Raw genomic sequence first — 20,519 nt, forward strand, 5'->3', positions numbered from 1 at the left:
ATCACATGCAAGATTGGATGGCTGGCAAGCAAAATGATCCAGGACCAGATTGTCGAGAAAACGAACTCACCTCGAATGAGAGAACGTTTACTGCTAGAAATGGAACTGATGTGACAGAAAGCTATAACCATGGCTAGAAAGAATGAGTCTGCAAACGCGGTGGCTCAGATTGTAGGCAAAGGCACTGCTAGTGGCATACAGGCCATACACCCTGCTCAGACACAGCATTCACAGAGCAGCAAGAGATCCTTTAGACTTCCTGTGAAAGGGATGTCAGATGAGCAACCTCAACCGGCTCAAAGGAAAACGTGTTATACATGTGGATCTGTACAACTACGACCAACTACTACACCAACGACTAAGGATGCCCAGTGCAACAGCTGCAAAAAGAGAGGACACTTTGCGAAAGTAAGTCGGGGGCTCTAAACAGGTTCACAGAGTAACTGTCCCTGACGTGAATTTGTTGAGTGTAGACAATAGGGCTCAAGATGCTGATAAGATAATGCGCACTGAACAAGTTACTGCTGCTGGGGGAGAGCCGATGGACATTGAACTAATGCGAGATACAGGCTCGGCTGTATCAATACTGTTGCGAATCTGGAAACCATGAGCACACAGACATCCCAGGTTCTCATAGATCAGTTATATCGGTAAGTATGTGTTTTTAGATGGCTCCCGTCCCTTGTCTAATGGGTAAATAAATGTTCATGCGCTGTGAAGTTATTTTAATAGTCAGGTTTTCTTTTCGTTCATTTCTACACCCCCATCAGCGCCAGCAACATCTTCACCTCACTCGGACCGACGCCATTATCCCCATGTGTTCGATCACGTACGAGGGCGGAGTTCAAGGAGGAGCATCGCGGTGGCTCTCGACCAATCGGGATGCATCGAGTGACGTGACCGTCGTGCGGCCAATCGGACTTCCCCGACTGTGTGAGGGGCGGTCCATGTGATGTCACCACGCCACCTGGCCAATCGAAGGGCTTGCCGCCCGTTTTGACCAGTGAGAGCGACGGCGAGCAATATGTGCGCCAAAACTGGCCAGTGACATGGCGACGAGGGATTCTGCGCAAAAGGCCGTCCGGTGTGGAGAAGCGGGGAGGGCGGAGACACCCCCCCCCTCCTCCGAGGGGGACGAGGGAATAAGAGCGCAGACGGATGGTCTGGGGAGAGATATTTTCCACAGTCCTCGTCGTCGTCAGTCCTGGTCGTCAGTAGTCGTTGGTCAGTCGTGGTCAGTAGTCGTTGATCAGTCGTCATGAGTGGTCACCGCCCTGGTCTTCGTCCTCCTCCTCCTCCTCCTCCGCCTCCTCCTCCTCCTCCTCCTCCGCCTCCTCCTCCTCCTCCGCCTCCTCCTCCTCCTCCTCCTCCTCCTCCTCCGCCTCCTCCTCCTCCTCCTCCTTCGCATGATCGCGAGCTTGGCGACCACCTCGTCTCACCTCAGCTGGGTTCGGCTGCGCTGGTCCGTTCTTCGGTGACCGGAGCTCCGGGAAGGAGTGGACGCCCAGCCGCGCGCTCGCGGCCAGGTAGCCAGCTACCCTGATCTTCAGCCCAACTGTCCTCCGGGCTGGAGGTCCAATTAAAGACCATTTGGTCGGATTCTGTGTGTGTGTGTGTGTGTGTGTGTGTGTGTGTGTGTGTGTGTGTGTGTGTGTGTGTGTGTGTGTGTGTGTGTGTGTGTGTGTGTGTGTGTGTGTGTGTGTGTGTGTCCTGTGGGCCCGTCTTTAAGTCGTAAATTGTTTAAGTGCTTGTGCTGTATGAAATTGCAATTCTTAATATTCGGTTTAGCTCTGCCCTTACGTGCTTCCCTCATTCCCCACCGATTGCATTATAAATAAACCCCCATTTGTTCAATGTTTTAGCTCGTTCGCATCTATTCTTTCATTGACTGAGCGTGTCGCGTGCTGGGGAATTAGCAGGCCAGTACCGTGGCCGTTGTAATGGGACAATTGGACCGACGGAACTCTGCGATCAAACCGCTCGGGTCGCACACGGAACGAGCACGCTAAGCAGCTCGTTCCGTACAGGTGCCGTCGAGGGTGTGATGACTCGGTAGATCGCCATGTGGTCTCTAGGTATTTTGAAGATTTGGCAAATAAAATAATATTGACCCTTCACGGTCCAAAAAGGGACCCGTACTTTTCTGAAGAAGTACGATTTGAATTCCGGGCGATCGGTCGAGCCGACGCTGCAGCTCCATCTCGCGGTCGTGCTCGCGGCCGACGCCTGGCCCCGCAACAATACTTCCTGAATCCATCTACCTGCAATGTTTCAATACTACATTGTTACTGTGCAATACTACATACATCAATATCACTGACTGAGCCAAAACTACACCTGGTTAGCTAACTGAGTAATCCGATATCTGTGCGTGGTTGTCTGCATGCGGATGTGACTTTTGAGAATTACTGTGTGCCCGCTGAATTTTAGAAAGTGAGGAGCGGCACTGCCATTCTGGGCAGACACCTGGCTGCTGCACTTGACATGTAACTACTGAATAGTCGCATCACTTGTACCACCCAAAGCACTGCAAATAAAATCCCAGTCGCAAATGTTACAGGTGACAGCATGGAGGGCACCCTGGGTTGTGCAAAGGGATAATTTCATCTTGTTAACATACGGCCAAACATGACTCTAGTCCAGCAAAATCTGCGCCGTTTACCTTTGTCTGTTGGAAATGCTGTTTCACAGGAACTGGAAGAGCTCGTTAAACTGGATGTAATTGAGCCAATCGAATCATCAGAGTGGGTTTCACCAATTGTCGTGACAATAAAGAAAAACGGAATGTATTCGTCTGTGCATGGATTTAATAGAGCCAAATGAAGCGGTGATGATTGACGAATATCCTCTTCCGTATATGGAGGAAATGTTTGCGGAGCTGCAAGGCGGCACACTTTTCTCCACTGGATCTGCAAAGTGCGTACCACCAGGTTGTACTGCATAAGAACAGCAGAGACCTTACTGCCTTCATTACACATGAGGGACTGTTTTGCTACAAACGAATTTCTTACAGGCTTCCTTAAGCACCAAGCTGTTTTCAGAGGATGATGTCTGCCATTTAAAAAAAAAAAATCAACCTGGAGCCCGGTGTTACCTTGATGATGTAATCGTTTTTGAAGGGACTCCCGAAGCACATGACAAACACCTCAGAGCGGTACTACAGCACATCGATGCAGCTGGACTGAAACTGAACCTTTCAAAATACCACTTCAGACAGATAGAGCTTTCATTTTTCAGACATGTAGTGTCACACACACAGGAATGAAACCAGACCCTGCCCATGTTGTTGCAGTGTCAGAAGCACCCCCACTGAAAGACGTGCAGAGCTTGCGCTCTTTTCTCGGGCTCACGTCATGGTTTGCGAAGTTCATCCCTAACTATGCATTGGTCGTTGAACCCCTGAGAGAATTACTGTGGGGACCATCCACCTTCTCCTGGTCAGTGACAGCACAGCAAAGTTTCTATTTGGTTAAAAAATTGATTGTCAGTTGTCCAGCTCTTGCTCTCTTTGATCCAGAGGTACACACCATCGTGACAAATGAAGCCTCCAATTATGGCCTTGGAGCAGTTCTGACACATATTCATGCTGACAAAACGGTAAAAACTCGTATTTGCATCCCGAACGCTGATTGAATCGGAAAGAAAATATTCCACAGGGAAAAAGGAAGCACTTGGATGTGTGTGGGCGACAGAAAAGTGAAGGACTTATCTCTGGGGTAGACATTTCACTTTACGCACTGACCACAGTCCTCTCACTACACTGCTTTTCACGAAAGGATTGGGAAGAGTTGGAATGTGTGTGGCCAGATGGTCCACATGGCTTGTGTCATTTAATTATGACATTCAGAACAAGCCTGGCTCTGAAAACGTTACAGCTGATTGCTTGTATCGCCTTCCACGACCTATTTCAGAGCCGAGTCTGGAGGATGATGTTGAAGTTGTCACGCTCACATCAATCCTCACTGCAGTGACAGCTGAAGAATTCAAAACTGCCTGTATTTCCTGTCCCATTCAAACAAAATTCCATGAATTGCTCACAAAGCGCTGGCTGAAAATGTCAAAAGGCCTGGATCCTGATCTCCTTCCTTACTTCAGATTGCAAAGTGAACTGTCACTACAAGAGGACTGCGTGATGAGAGGTACTCGCACCTTCTTGTCCCGGAGACGTTGCAGCCGCATTTCATCAAATTAGCGCATGATATGCACCAGGGCATAGTGAGGACAAAGCAGTGGTTAAGACATCTGTAGTGGTGACCGGGAATGGACGCACACATCGCGTCTGCAATCAAGGCTTGCATTACTTGCCAGCAGCACAATAAGACAGCTGTCACACATGTATCACCACTCCAGTTGATTCCTTATCCTGATGCTGCTTGGGAGAAATTGGCAATCGACATAGTGGGGCCCTTCGATTCTGTACCACTGGATTGTCATTTCGCTTTCACTCTCATTGATTACTTTAGCAAATGGCCAGAAATTTACTTCACCTTGCAGGTCACTTCCACTACAGTGATCAAGTTCCTGTCAACTGTCTTTAGCAGAGAAGGTAACCCAAAAGAGTTTATATCTAACAATGGTTCACAATTCACATCTCAGGTATTTGAAACCTTTCTGAAAGACAGAGACATTATCAACAGAAAGTCAGCAGTGTACTACCCACAAGCGAATGGATAAAATGAGTGATTCAATAGAAGCTTCAAGGAAAGCTTGCTCACTGCTAACATTGAGGGGAAAGACTGGAAAACATTTACAACGGACTTTCTTCATACATACCGGACAACTCGACATGCCACAGCACAGCGATCACCTGCTGAACTGCTTCATGGGAGAGAGATGCACACTAAGCTACACGTATCTGGTTTGCAGATTCCAAAGCCCAACACACCATCACACAAAGACATGGCGCTCAGAGCACAAGAGAAGCAGAACAAGCAAAAGGTGTACACCGACAAACGCCGTGGAGCAAAGGATGTGAACTTTGAATGTGGTTCCTTCGTCCGAGTGAGGAAACCTGGCATCCTCCGAAAAGGCAATCCAAATTTTGAGCGCCTCGCCAAGTTATGCAGAAAAGAGGATCTCACACGTACAAACTGTCCGATGGACTGATCTGGAATGCGTCTCGTTTAGCATCTGCCTGTCAAAGGAATGCAAGAGATGATGCCGAGCTACCATAAATCCAAGTTCTTGAATAGTGAAATTGAAAAGATTACATGTTTAAAAAATAAAAAAAGACCCTGTGATATGTATTGTATCTACAACAACCAGAATAATGCGACCAGAAGTAGAAGGTCGAGATTATTACGACATTTCAATAGAGGAACATATGCGATTGAGGAACGAAGGTCAAATATTTGAGGAGGTCTCTCTTGGTAAAACAAAATATTCACATTGTAAGAGTGAGTTAAATAAACTAAAATCTGGTGGTTTTGGGTTATTAGAAACTAATCCAGAAGGAATGAGCCAAATTATTAAACATCTGAGTGGTAATGGAGTTAAGATTTTATCATTTGGTTTTGATGTTGATGAAGAAACTCAATGCATACATATGAAAAGCAGAGATACAAGTATTAGTGAAGAAGAAATTACAACTATTATCAATTCTAATAAAGAATTGGATGAAATATTTAAGGAAAGTAATTTATTTGAACACATCTACTTTCATGATAAAGGAAAGGAAAATTTCCCTGTTGATCTTTACGATTCATTAAATAATATTTTCCAATAAATAAATTGATGCGAAAGAATGAGCAAGAAGATTTAAGGAACATCAAGAGTTGGTTTCAAAAGTTGTAAAACAAGAGGAAGACATAAAGAAGAAATGCAAACAGAAACTAATGGGTGAAGAAGCGTTTGAAAGAAAAGAAGAGAAAAAATTTAAAGAAGAAGAAAAGAAGAGAAAATCACTTAAAAAAAAAACTCCCCAACAAATGTCTCCAGTTCCTATGATAGAATACACCACAAAAAAACTTCAAATGATAAAAGATTTTCATCAAATGACGGATCAAGAACTAGAAGATATAGGAGAACTAGAATATGATGATGAAGGATTATATATTTAAACAACTGGAGGAGATAAATCAATCCCCTGATTATGTTGTGAGTGCTCTCCAAAACAAATAATATTCAACACATTCAAAAACCAAAGCAAGTCTCATTCCAACAGAACAACCAGCAATATTCCATCTTGTTAAAATAAAAGGGGTTGATAATTAATGATGAATTCACGTTATTGAGTTCTGTTCAACCACCAGTTAAATTAACTCCGAGATTAATGTTTCTTCTTACAAAAGATGGAAGATAAGATTCAACTGTGAGGGGTGAATCAATTTATTTCGATAAACCATTGAAAATAAAAAAAATGAGGATGATAGAGTATATATTGATCTGCTGGACACTCTTAATTATAGGGTTAGTCTTTCTGGTAAAAGTAGGAAGAATGAGAAGGAGAAACACATTATTGAGGCTTTAAGTAGGCTTGGTTCAGGTGTTAGTTTTCTTCCAAATGACCCATTGCATTTAGTTTTTCACTGTTATTGTTGTTAGGTAGTAAGAAGGCTGGAAATAAGAATTGTTTTAAATGAAGCACCAGCTATTTGAGACCAGTTAATGAACATGAAAACAATTAATAAATGTCAATACAAAGATATTTTATCCCATGCTAAATGAGTTTAATTCTCTTTCATGATGAAAATGAAAAAAAATCATCAATTGTAGATGCTAATGAGAATTATTTTTTATTGTTGAAAGATGATAAAGAAGTATATATATATATATATATATATATATATATATATATATATATATATATATATATATATATATATATATATATATATATATATGAGGCCCGGCGAAGAATGATGTAAGCGACATTTTTTAATGATATGATGATGATAGGCTCGGATGATAGGGGAAGGGTTAAAATAGTGCGATATGGCATGGCCGGTTTGGATATTAACTTTGTTTGGATAATTTGGATATTAACTCCAAAATGGCCGATTTGGCCCTTGCATCACTCCTACTCGCGGCGCCTCATATATATATATATATATATATATATATATATATATATATATATATATATATATAGTAATGGTAGAATTACTACCACTGAATGTCGGAAGAAAAATGATTTGTGAATGAAAAATGGAAGAAGAGAGAGAAGGAGGACAGGGGAAAGAGAGAGGGAGGAAAGAGAGAGAATGAATAAACATAAAAATATGGAAAATAGTGAGATTAACCAGAGTTGTTGTCAAAGCCACCCAATGCTCGCTGTTTATACATTTTTCGTTTTTAAAAGATGAGTCCAATAATTAATATTTTTTTATAAAGCATTGCAGTGAAGTATAATTATAAAGCAATAAATGTATTTGTATATTGTAATCAGCAACAAGAGCGCAAATGAGCACAATATACGCCCTAACAAGAAGGTATATACATAAATGTGCAACTACATGGAAAACAGCATCCTGGTTGCCATGGCAACCACTTTAGATGACGACCGTATGTCGCTACACACCGTCTCCACAGTCTGTACCTATGTACCAAATATGAAACGTGAAAGTTGAAAACTTTGGGAGTTAGAGTGTGGACAGGAACTGATGGAAAACAGCATCCTGGTTGCCATGGCAACCACTTTAGATGACGAACATATGTCATGACACCATCTCCACAGTCTGTAGCTATGTACCAAATATGAAACGTGAAAGTTGAAAACTTTGGGAGTTCGAGTGGGGACAGGAACGGACGGAAACAGCATCCTGGTTGCCATGGCAACCAGTTTAGATGACGAAGGTATGTCGTGACACACCGTCTCCACAGTCTGTACCTATGTACCAAATATGAAACGTGAAAGTTGAAAACTTTGGGAGTTAGAGTGCGGAACGGATGGACAGACAGACAGACAGAGACAGACGGACGGAATCACAAAATATGCCCCGATATATATATATATATATATATATATATATATATATATATATATATATATATATATATATATATATATATATATATATATATATATATATATATATATATATATATATATATATATATATATGTATATATATATATATATATATAGTGGGACCCGCTTAATAGAATCACTTTGGGTCGGACAAATTTGATTCTAATAAGCGGGTGATTCTCATATCCGAGTTCACCAGAGTTGTGGAGTATCAAGCAGATCAAATGTCGAGTACACATACGGAGACAAATACTCAGCATAGTTTGATTTATATGACACACTTGCTCAAAACAATGTAACTTACTACTGAAAATAAAACAATTACACGTACAGTACATATGTACTTTTCAAAGCAAAACAACATCGGTTTGTCGATGAGCCTACTCTGTAATGAAAAAATTGTCGATTGTTGCCTGCTTTAACGAGTCTGTGGCAATGGCGGTGACCTCCTTGTCAAGTTTGCGCAGGAAGGCCATGTCACTGAACCCATGTGATAGCAAACCAAGCTTGATCGTCTTAGCTGCAGACATCATTTCCTTGATGGTCGGGACAGAGATCTCCTCTTCCTCCTCTTCCTCCTCTTTAGTGTCGGCGTCATAGTCTGCGTCAGTAGCAATTCCCATTTCGCGTTGGACTGCCGAAACGATGGCCTCGTCTGTGACATCATCGTCTGTGGTTTGGAGAGTGGCGTCCATGTTGACGAAGTCCTGCCATTGGTCGGGATCCATTTGAAGAGGGTTGGCTAACTCGTCGTCGTCATTGCTCTCGACCCTTTCGCCTTCGCTTGCCGCTCCGATGAAAATTCCTCCTTTGCGCCAGCAGTTCACTATGCCGGTAGTCTTCACATCATTCCATGCTGCGTCCGTAAACAGCATGGCGTTGAGGATCGTTATCTTTTTCGCCAAGCCACTCTCTGTCATTGCTCCATCCTCGTTGTCAATCTCAGTGAGCACTTTTCGTAGCATGGCACGGTGGTAATGAGCTTTGAATGAACGGATAATTCCCTGATCTAACGGTTGAAGAACAGAGGTTGTGTTCGGCGGGAGAAATGCCACAGTAATGTTCGACAGTTGAAGTGATTGGGGATGTGCCGGACAGTTGTCGATGAGAAGCAACATTTTCTGGTCATGACGCCGAAGCTCGCGATTCCACTCATCGAGCCATTCAGTGAAGAGGAAACCTGTCATCCATGCGGAGGAATTGGCTCTGTAGCGAACTGGAATTGTTTTGAGGCCTTTGAAACACCGTGGATTCTTGCTTTTAACAATACCGAAAGGAGGACGCTTAGCACCAGTCATCGAGCAGCAAAAAAGCACCGTGATTCTTTCCTTTGGCTTTTTCCCACCGCAGTGCTGATCTCCCTTGAAGAGGAACGTTCCGTCTGGTAAGGCCCGAAATACAACCCGGCATCGTCAGCATTCCAGATCTCATCAGCCGTGAAGCCTTCTACGAGATCCGGAAACACGTGGTCCAGCCATTGTTGTTTCCCTCCTACGTCAGCCGCTGCTGCCTCTCCGTGAAGTTTTTGTGGACGATTCCATGTCTTTTCTTGAACCGGTCAATCCAGCCGTTTGTCGCACTGAACTTCTTGTTGTTGAAGTTTTCCGCGAACTGAGCCGCTTTCTCCCGCATCAGAGGTCCAGAAAGCGGTGCTTCCTTTTCTCTAGAAGTTTCAATCCACTTGACCATTGCTGATTCGACATCGGGTGCATTGCCGCTTCGCTTGCGTTTCTGAGAAGAAGACTAATCCACTTGACCTTTTAGAATGGCCTCTCGATCTTTCAGAATCTTGCATAGGATCAGCTGGTTAATTTCCAACTTGTCTGCAGCTTCTCGTTGGCTCATTCTGGGCAAAGCGTCATAGTCCCTCAGGATTTGTGCTTTATCAATGTTTGAACGATCCGTCCGCTTTCGTTTTCTGTCCATCGTGGAAATGACGACACGCCTAGTGTTTAGACTGCAGCTGTCAGCCGTCTGCCTATCTGTACAATGACTACCGAAATCACTGTAGTGGCACAGCATTATTTTTAGCGTGACGTCAGCCGCCTGGTGGCAAAAGTTGGAACTGTGCGGCCAGTAGGCGCTGAACTGTCGAAGTGGATGGCCAGCAGCTGATTCTATTAAGCGGGTTTTTGATTCTAATAAACGGGAAAAATTGTGTACATTTAGATACAATGGAATCAGTCTCAACGATTTTGATTCTATAATATGGGTGATTCTATTAACCGTGATTCTATTAAGCGGGTCCCACTGTATATATATATATATATATATATATATATATATATATATATATATATATATATATATATATATATATATATATATATATATATATATATATATATATATATATATATATATATATATATATATATATATCGGGCGTATAAAAAAGTGTGGTGGATAAAAACATTAGAAAGCATACTTGAGGGGGAGCACTCGGGAGAGTGCAAAACCTCCACTGCCAATACTGCTGGGTCACTCAAGTGAACCTTATATCTTATTCATGAAATATGTTGTCAACAGTGCTGACAGAGTTATAGTTCTTTTCTCCAACATTTTTTTTTTTTTTGGGGGGGGGGGGGGGGTTGGAAATCACTTAAAACATGTGGGAATGCAAAAAAAAGAAATCGAAATTTTGTTGCAAAATTTTTTTTTCTCCAACAATTTCTTTTTGGGGGGGGTTGGTAATCACTTAAAACATGTAGAAATGCAAAAAAAAAAAATTTTTGTCTCAATTTTTTTTTGGGGGGGGGGGGTTGGATGGAAATCTCTTAAAACATGTAGAAATGCAAAAAAAAAAAATTTTTTCTCTAACAATTTTTGGGGGGGGACCAAGTCCAAAATGTAATGGCATGATCCTTGGACCATATCCAACCCCCCCACCAAGTTTCGTCGAAATCCTAATCACTTAAAACATGTAGACATGCAAAAAAAAGATTGAAATTTTGTTGAAAAAAAAGTTGCAAAATTTTTTTTTTCTCGAACATTTTTTTGGGGGAGGGTTGGAAATCACTTAAAACATGTAGAAATGCAAAAAAATAAATTTTTCCTAATACAATTTTTTTTTGTGGGAGGGGGTTGGAAATCACTCAAAACATGTAGAAATGCAAACAACAACAAAAAAATTTTCTCTAACAATTTTTTTTTGGGGGGTTGGGGGGGACCAAGTCCAAAATCTAATGGCATGATCCTTGGACCATACCTAACTCCCCCCCCCCACCAATTTTCATCGAAATCCGTTGAGGAGTTTTTCCGTAATACTGTTCACAAACAAACAAACAAACAAACAAGCAGTCAAAGACTGGTACTTACGATATCGTCAACTTGACCTCTGACCTTGTCTAATAAAAGCTGTCTCTCGAGAAGGTAGCCACGCAAACCAGAAGTTTCTGCGATGATTCTGTACCGAACCATCAAAAATCGTAACGTCGACCGAAGCAAAAATCTCCATTTCTCCACGCAATTATTTTATATTATTTTATCAAAGTCACAAAACCATAATATTCGGCCATCCACCAACAATCTTTACATAATCCGACGGCTTAACGAGTCAAGCATGTGACGATAACCTTTATTGGGATAAAAAAATGACTTTTAAATACCATATTTATCGAAAACACCATCAGCGTGCACACGGAAAACTTTTACATGACTCAACGATGCATCTGCTCGAGCGCACTGCATCACGTGACGACCCGTGACGCGTCGAGTGAAATATTTTTTATACAATCTTAAAACGTCTCCAAAACATCCGATTTTTACCAGAATTTCGACAACCGAGTTTTAAGCGTCCTAAGCGATCGCAAAAACCGAAGACAAAATTAAAATCGAAGTTAAAACGAACTCGTAACGTCGAGCGAAGCAAAAATCTCCATTTCTCCACGCAATTATTCAATATTATTTTATCAAAGTCAAAAACCGTAATATTCGGCCATCCACCAACAATCTTTACATAATCCGATGGCTCAGCGAGTCAGGCATGCGACGATAACCTTTATTGGGATAAAAATGACTTGTAAACGCCATCTTTATCGAAAACACCATCAGCGCACACGGAAAACCCTAACGTGACTCAATGACGCGTCTGCTCGAGCGCACTGCATCATAGCATGACCCGTGACGCGTCGAGTGAAATATTTTTTATACAATCTTAAAACATCTCCAAAACATCCGATTTTTTTACCAGAATTTCGACAACTGAGATTTAAGCGTCCTAAGCGATCGCAAAAACCGAAGACAAAATTAAAATCGAAGTTAAAACGAACTCATAATGTCGAGCGAAGCAAAAATACTCCATTTCTCCACATTAATTTACGGAATTATTTTTGACCTCACTGTGACCTTGACCTTTGACCGATTTTGACCAAAATCTAATCAGCACTAGCCATCGCCCTCCTGAATCACGTGGTGCAATTTGACATTGGTAGCTTCTTCCGTTCTCGAGTTATCGTGCCTACAAACAAACAAACAAACACACAAACAAACAAACAGAAACGGAAGTGATCAATATACTTAAAAAATCTTTAGATTTCATAAGTAACAAACAAAAAGGGGTGAAAACAGTAACCTCCGATCTTCGATGGCGGAGGTTAAAATAACTTGCATCAAAAAATTTAACATTTTCACGCTCACGCTGACGCTGACGCTCACACCGGGGGTATCGCTATAGCTCTCTGTTCTTCGAACAGGCGAGCTAAAAAAAGATTGGAGGTAAAAAAAATTGGAGATTTTTTATTGTAAAATTGGAGAGTAAAAAAAAGATTGGAGCTAAAAAAAGAAAAAAAGAAAAAAAGTATTACAGAAAATAAATTGATCTCAACGCACTGAGGAGGACAACAAAGAATTGACAAGTCTCGGATAAATATATGCGTCAAGAGTATTAACAGCGATTTCAGTGATTTCAGGGGGAAGATTTTAACGAAAAAGTGGAGATAAAGAAGAGAAAGAAGGAAAATATTATATTGATGATGTTGGTATGTTGATTAAAGTTTTACATATTTTTTTCTTCAAAAAATGGAGGAGACATGGAAGACATTTCTAAGGATTCTTTATATTATAAAAATTAAGATTCAAATGTGCATGTTGGAAACTAAAAAGGTTTTCGCACTCTATCGGAATTTTTCTCATAAATAAATGAGTTATTGTCTCAAATGCAAAAAGAAAACCAAGAGTAAAAATATCTCGTATGCTTAAAGTAAAAATAATAGGATTGTACAAAAAGGAGATATGTTCGGTGTGTGGCTCTAAAAAGAGTAAATTCATCTTCAAACAAAAACGTTGGGGACAAACATTCAAACAAATATTCAAACAAATATTCTCTCTCACTCTCTCTCTGGTACGGGGGATATTCTGGGGGGGAGATTCAAACAAATATCCAAAAGTTATCAGTAAGTAAATTTACAACAACTGGAATACCAGGGGAATTACATCTGCCAGGGTATTCTTTCTGTGGTCCAGGAACAAACTTGGATAAAATATTAGATGAGGCTGACAATCCTAAACCGTGGAGCAAACATATCAATAGGGTTGATGAATCCAAAATCCAAAAATAAAAGTACGTAAAGAAAATACAATTTTCATATGACAGCACAATTGTGATAAAAAGGTAAAAAGTGGGGTCAGTCTTGCACAGTCAACATAGGCATGATATAAATCTTCAGAGGCCAAACAAAAGGGGCATGAAACAGAATTTAAAACATTAAAATGATGTAATAAAACATTCGTAGGTAAAATCATATTATATGTACAATTCTCCAAGAGATATCACCAGTCCGTTTTACAATCGGTGGGACATACATGGCAGCCCATTGTGGGCACAGGGGGGACCCCGGAAGCAACATCCCCTTCCATCGGGATCCAAAACTATCTTTGCACACATTAGAATGCCGTATAGTGACAAAGGTGGTACAGGCACTTTTTAGCAACACTAGGAAGTGGAGAGGAAGGCAAGATCACAGTTTCTGTTAATGCCAGTGATGTTATACGCAACTGCGGAAAGAAGGGGGCATGGATTGCAGGGACAGTGTTGGTGATATCAAAATGGAGTCTCAAACTTCTGGAGGTACGCCTGGACGAGCTGACAAGCTGAGAAACAGTTCTCAAAGAGCGCTTTCCAACAGTAGTCGCAATATGCCTGACTGATTGCCCTCTGCCATGTTTTGTTCTCGTTCTGCAGATCTCGTATGAGATGCACACCAGAATTTTTCAAGCATTGTGTGTAATCACGTGATCGAGGAATGTTCGGGAAAAGTGCATTGTAAAAGATAGGCTCGTCGAGAAATTTGTTGAAGTTGTGGTGAGCCATATCTCGGTGCACAACAAGAGGCTGCCAGGCTCACAACAGGTCTTGGTAAAACAAAGGCAATGGAGAGATGTCCACATGTTGCAAGTCCATTAGAAAAAGTTATTGATTGAAGTCGATCATGCCAGCCATTTTCAGCAAATGGTTAGCAGTGGGGTGCCATGGCAGTGATGCAGAAAAAAGAAAGTGGTGGACAGTGGTGACTCGAAAGGCTATCAGTCGGCTGAGAATGTCAACAAGACCATGACCACCATCTGCCAATGGAAGGTAATGGACTTCAGGCTTGACACAATGTTTGCCACCCCAGAAAAAATCAAGATGTTTCTGGATTGTCAGCAGCAGTGCTTCAGGTGGGTGCAGGGCAATCATTTTGTGCCACAAGGAAGCCAACAGGTTATTGATCACGAGGGCACGACCTCTGTACGACAAGGTAAGAAATATTCCTCTCCACTTCTCAAGTCTATTATCAATTTTGCTCACTGTATTTAACCAGTTCTGAGCCATAAAAGCTGGAGTGCCAATGGACACACCTAGATAGCGGATGCCTTCCTTTTCCCACTGCAAGTTTCTGAGAAGATGAGGCAAACCAACAGCCGGGGTATGGCCAATCCATAGAGCTTTACATTTGCTCCAATTTATTGTAGTTGTGCAAGCCAAAGAGAACTTTTCCAAGTCATTTAATAACATGGTGACATAATCACTATTATGCACCACGACACACACACATCATCAGCATATGCTGAGATAACAATTGGCCTTTCAGTTAGCATCACAGGAAAGCCTGATAGACTAGCACCAAGGCGAATTAGGAGGGGTTCAATACAGCGAGAGAGTAGAGAATACCTGATAACGGACACCCTTGACGGACTCCTCTTCCAACCATCAATGGTGCACACAGGCTATTATTAACCGTAATGATGCTAAAAACATGATTACACAACAATGATACATGGGATATAAAAGTTACCCCAAAACCAAACTGTTTTAAGGTGTAAAATGCATATTCATGGCTCATAGAATCGAAAGCTTTATATTGGTCAAGTAAAAACAAGCCAGCATTCTGCTTTTGAAGAGCACAGACATCCCACAAGTCCCGAATTTAAAAAATATTATCATGAATAGACCAGTTTGGAATACAAAGAGATTGATCAAAATGAATGAAAAAGCTAAGAAAAGGCTTTACACGATTTACAAGGGCCTGAGAAAAGATTTTGTAATCCGCACAAAACAGAGAAATAGGCCTCCAATTCTGCACAGTCTGTAGATCTCCTTTCTTCGGGATGAGGCACACGACTGCACGGCGACAACTTAAAGGTAACAAACCATCTTGTAAACTAAACTTAAAAACATCTAAAAGTGTTGGTCCAAGCAAATCCCAAAATGTTTGATAAAATTCAACAGGTAAACTATCAAAGCCAGGTGCTTTATGATTATGAAGGTCATTAAGAGCTATTAAAAGTTCATCAATAGTAAAATCTTGTTCTAAAGAGTGTTGTTGCAATTCATCCAATTGTGGTAGATTTTGGGTAAAATCAGACATTGCTCGTTCATTACTTTTCTTTGTGGTAAAAACATTATCGTAAAAATCCAGAGTAAAACACTTCAACTGAACATTGACTTCGATAATTTGGCCATCACTTGAATGTAAGCTTAGCAGCAAACGATAAGACTGTAGTTTTTCCAAAGTTAAAAAAAGTCTTTGCAACAAATTTCTGAAGTCGACAAGCAGTTAACTCGAAGTCGGGTTAGCACTCTGAGAGCATCTTCTCTTATTAAACAATTCAATTGGGCTTGTTTCTCATAAAGCCACCGGCATCGTACATCCTTATCAATACAAATCATGCTATCTTGTAAAAAGAGGATTTCTTTCCTTAAAATACTTATCCTAGCTTGCTTTACATTCGTGAAGTTATTCCTATATTGCTGACAGAAGACTCGGATTTGTGCTTTTATGTGATCCCACCATTGACAAGGATTGGTGAAATTTGTTCCATGATTCCAGAATTTGAAGCCAAAATTTTTTAAAAGATGATTTAAAAAAGGAGTCATTTAAAAGAGAGGTGTTAAAAGACCAATGAGAAGTATTCCTCTGAGGACTAGGAAAGGAAAGACGCATTTTAATTTTTAAAAAATGATCAGAAAAGCCAGAGGGAATGATGTCAGTAAAACTTACACGGTTTAAAAAAAACGAGAGACCGATGTAAAATTTATCAAGCCTTGCAAGCGACATGTTATTTAACAAGCAACGACAAGAAGTAAATTGTTGAGCGTTCCCGTGCTGTAGTCGCCAAACATCACCAAGATCATGTTGTAACAAGAGAGTGGACAAAGGCCTTGCACTAGCTGGGTGAGGTTCAGGACTGTTCCGATCTCTGACTGGGTCTGATGTACAATTAAAATCACCACCTAAACACAATAGGGTATCGGGGGTGAGATGATTAAGGGAGGTAAAGGATTCAGTGAAGAAGGTTGTCCTGACTGTACTGTCACTTGGGGCATATACATTGGCAATTAATATCTGTTGGCGGTTATAATTATATAAAATCAATTACAGCTAAATATCCAGGAACAATTTCTTTAAAAACAAGAGAGGAGATGGGAAGACGTGCAGAGATATAAAAAGCAATACCGGCACTCACGGAGGCCGTGTTACTAAAAAAACCAAGTGCCTTTCAACTTCAGCCTCCAGTCTGCCATGCAACTCGCAGTCGCCCGAGTTTCTTGTAAAAGAAGAATATCTACCTTTACATTATTAATTATCTGCATCTTTACCTTTATATTATTAATTAACTGTTAACTGTTTGGACTTTAGGTAAGGGATTATGTCCTCCATTTATATTTAAACTTGTTATAATCATAGTGAAAAGGCAGGATCAAGAAATTTTTATGCATTCAAGTGCTTCTTTGCTTTAAGAATGTATTTTTTCAATCTCTTCCAAGAAGCGCTGGAAATGGCAGCAGCTTCCAGGTTCTTAACAATGATTTGTGCTTTTTGGACAAAAGCACGCAAGTTGGGGAAAAAATAATTTAGGTCGACTTGCTTTGTACGAGTAGTTTTTTGTTTTAAAAAAATCTGAGATATCAGAAATAGAAATTGCAGTATCATCAAGACTACTATCTGGGGTGAGCTCCTTGCCAAAAGCACTCGACGTCAGAGAGGAGCAACCGTCTGAATCATAGTCCTCATTTTCCTCACAGCCTTCGCCCATTTGCTCAATCTCCATGGTTGATTCAGGAAGGGGGGGGGGCCAAAGATGTAACAGGAACACTCTCAGCGGTTACATCCTCAGATGTATCATTGACTTTAGTGATGGCAATGTTGCTATCGTTAACAGAAGCACTACCAGGTTGAGATTCCTCAGAGAGTATGGAGGGAGTAAGTCCAGTCTGGGGGGTACTGGTAGTAATAGTTGGAGGTTGCAAACCAGGGAGGGGAGGGGGGAGGAGGAGAAGGAGAAGGGGGGAACAGGGAAGGAAGAAGAAGAAGCAGTAGGGGCAAGGGGAGGGAGACAAGAGCAAAGGGGGGAAGGAGATGAGGAAGGGAAGAAAGAGGTGGAGGAGGGAGGGTAACATTAGCCTCGTAACATCACATTTTGGAGGTACCAGGTGATTCAGAAGAGGAATCAGCTGGTAAAACCGAAGCACATGGGGCCTGTGTTGCGGGGCGAATCTCCGCAACTACCTGTGCAAAGGAGCGAGGAGCCGCTGAAGCAGCGAGGATTTCCGATCCGGGCTCAGCGGTGCTTTGAGAATGGGAAAGATATATTTTGGTGCTTTTATTTATAGGAGCAGGAGCAGGTGCTTCATGGGAAGCTTCTGCTTCTGTAATGGATGCATTTTATCTGGGATGAGGAGTTGTTGGGATGAGGGGCCTTTATTCACATTTTTATTTGGCATGTCTTTGGGGCACGATCATTTTACATGGCCAAATTAACCACAAGCATAACACACAAGGGTTTCTCTATTGGCATATCCCATATAAGTATGTCCCTCAATTTTAAAGGGAAGGATTGCCTGTAACCCAGAAACACCTGGTGGTAAGGTCATGTAAACAATCCGACAAAACGACATGATGTGTTTAAATTTATCATTTTGATTACGAAACGGAATTATCGTTAATGGGGATACAAGTGTACCATATCTTTTTAGTTGTGTTACAATTTGATCGCTTTTAACATAAAATACCCCCGAGCGGGAGTGCCGGTCATCTCTGCCAGAGGTCGACAGAAGCAAAATCAAATTAGGGGCTTCTATAATCGATTCCATGGCTCGTGGATCTGGTAGTAGAATGCAGATCGCCAGAACAGTCAGTCACTTCAAATAAATGATGAAGGAGACACTTTTCTGAATAAGTGATCCTGACAACAGCAGGCGCACTTTCATGCTAATTTATGTGATACCTGGGGTTCCACGAAATGGTCGTTAATATGGGAATTCTGTCTGCACTCATACCAAAATGCTGTGTGCATCCGAGTCGATAACCAGTGATCGTAATGATCAATACAACTCGGCAGAACTTATATTTTTGCCAAACTCAAAAAAGTTCAAAAAGTAACTCTGTGCCATACTGGAATAGGGGCAGTTCATAAAGTACGTACGCTCTACTTCTGGGTTTCAAAACCACCCACCCCCCTCTGTATGCAGGCTAGTGACCACCCACCCACCCCCATATGCATCTCATATCACATCACAAGACTTGAAGATTACAACGAACTGTAGATTTATCTCAAATGCATCAGTAATTATTAACTACGGAAATACAGTAATATGGAACAATTATTGACGTCCACGGATTCAACATTACGTCGAAAATGTTCCTGTGAACGGGGATATTTTTCCCCTCGCGATGACGACAGGCTCACCTTCATCTTCTGAAACGCTTTCATGTAGTTCGACACCACTTTCATAAAGTACATGCAGCCGTCGCACCACCCACCCACCCCTGTACGCAGCCCGTATGTGGGCTTTAAACCACCCACCTCCCCTCATTTTGTATGTACTTTATGAACGGCCCATATGGTGCAAAAATATGCAAAAATTTGCGCAGGACCCGGAGCATCTTCAGAGATTGGCGCCGGCCTCCGGATGACCACTTCAAATTAGCACCTAACATGTAAGAATCAGAGCGAAGTTTGAAGGGCTATAAAATCGGAACGAAAGCAAATTTCAAAAAAATGGCTCGTGTTGTTCTCGATAATAGTCCATAGTATCTGAATCACTAATAACATTTGATCTCTCTTGATAAATGAGGGAGGAGATACGATTTGAAATCGACGATTTTCGCAATTTTGACAGCCTCGTGACCTTGACCTCGACCTTGGAAGTTATATCATTGTGCATATCTCATCGACCTCTATCCATTCCACTATTGGTTATTTGTCTCCACTCGGTTTGATTGTGGACGGACAGACGGACGGGCGGACAGACTTCGAGACTGGCTTTATTAGGTCATCTCTACTGAGATGATAGAGATGACCGAAAAAGGTGGTAAATTTGAAATCACAACTTTTTTTTGCGGGAGTATCCAAAGGGTTAAATGGAACATAAATATCGGGATCAAAAGAAAGTCCGCGATCGACGACTTGAACAATCATCGGCACTTCAGAATCGAAAAAAACGATTTCTTTGTTCATACGGGAAACCGCCTTCACATTTTCAATCCCGATGATCTCACCAACACCAACAATTAACTTATTCATGTCAATCTCCGACGGAGGAACACACACTATCCCGTGTTTCCGGGTTAGCGCTTCAAACGAAGCGAACTGCGAACTTTCACCTGTCATGATTCTTCGATGGCCGGATGTTTAAAAATAAATTGGCAAACACCATTCAAACTTCAACGGGTCGTGAGAAAAGGAGAACAATTTAAACGAAAGGAAAAGGTATAATGAATACAAAACAAATAAATAAATAAACGTGATAAACCCATTATGCACACCAGTATATCGGTATGGCCACCGACCAAAGCACAAAGAACGTACCGAATACCGTCGTAAGTGCTCTTCTCTCCCTCTCTCTAACTCGGGAAATGGGGGGAATGGGGGCATAAGAGGAGGGTTTGGGGGGGGAGCAAAAAAAAAAAACGCTGCACAACAGGGTAGGGGGAGACAAGAGAGCACAAGGGACAACACACGCATCAACACACCGCCATGACACTTACAGACAGAGTGACTGACCACCGAGGGGGGAGGGAGAGAGAGAGAGGAGAGAGAGAGGAGAGAGAGAGAGAGAGAGAGAGAG

The 20,519-nt window shown here is 41.6% G+C and overlaps 1 protein-coding gene across 2 annotated transcripts in view; it reads right to left on the minus strand.

Annotated features, from left to right (window-relative positions):
- The window catches only part of LOC147034710 (voltage-dependent calcium channel gamma-2 subunit-like), a 233,714-nt gene that overhangs the window by 166,275 nt on the left and 46,920 nt on the right, over positions 1-20,519 (minus strand). The gene's annotated exons all lie outside the window — the stretch shown is intronic.

Source organism: Eptatretus burgeri, chromosome 1, assembly GCF_056783735.1.
Source record: "Eptatretus burgeri isolate ZD-2024b chromosome 1, Ebu_testis_v1, whole genome shotgun sequence".
Lineage (NCBI taxonomy): Eukaryota > Metazoa > Chordata > Myxini > Myxiniformes > Myxinidae > Eptatretus > Eptatretus burgeri.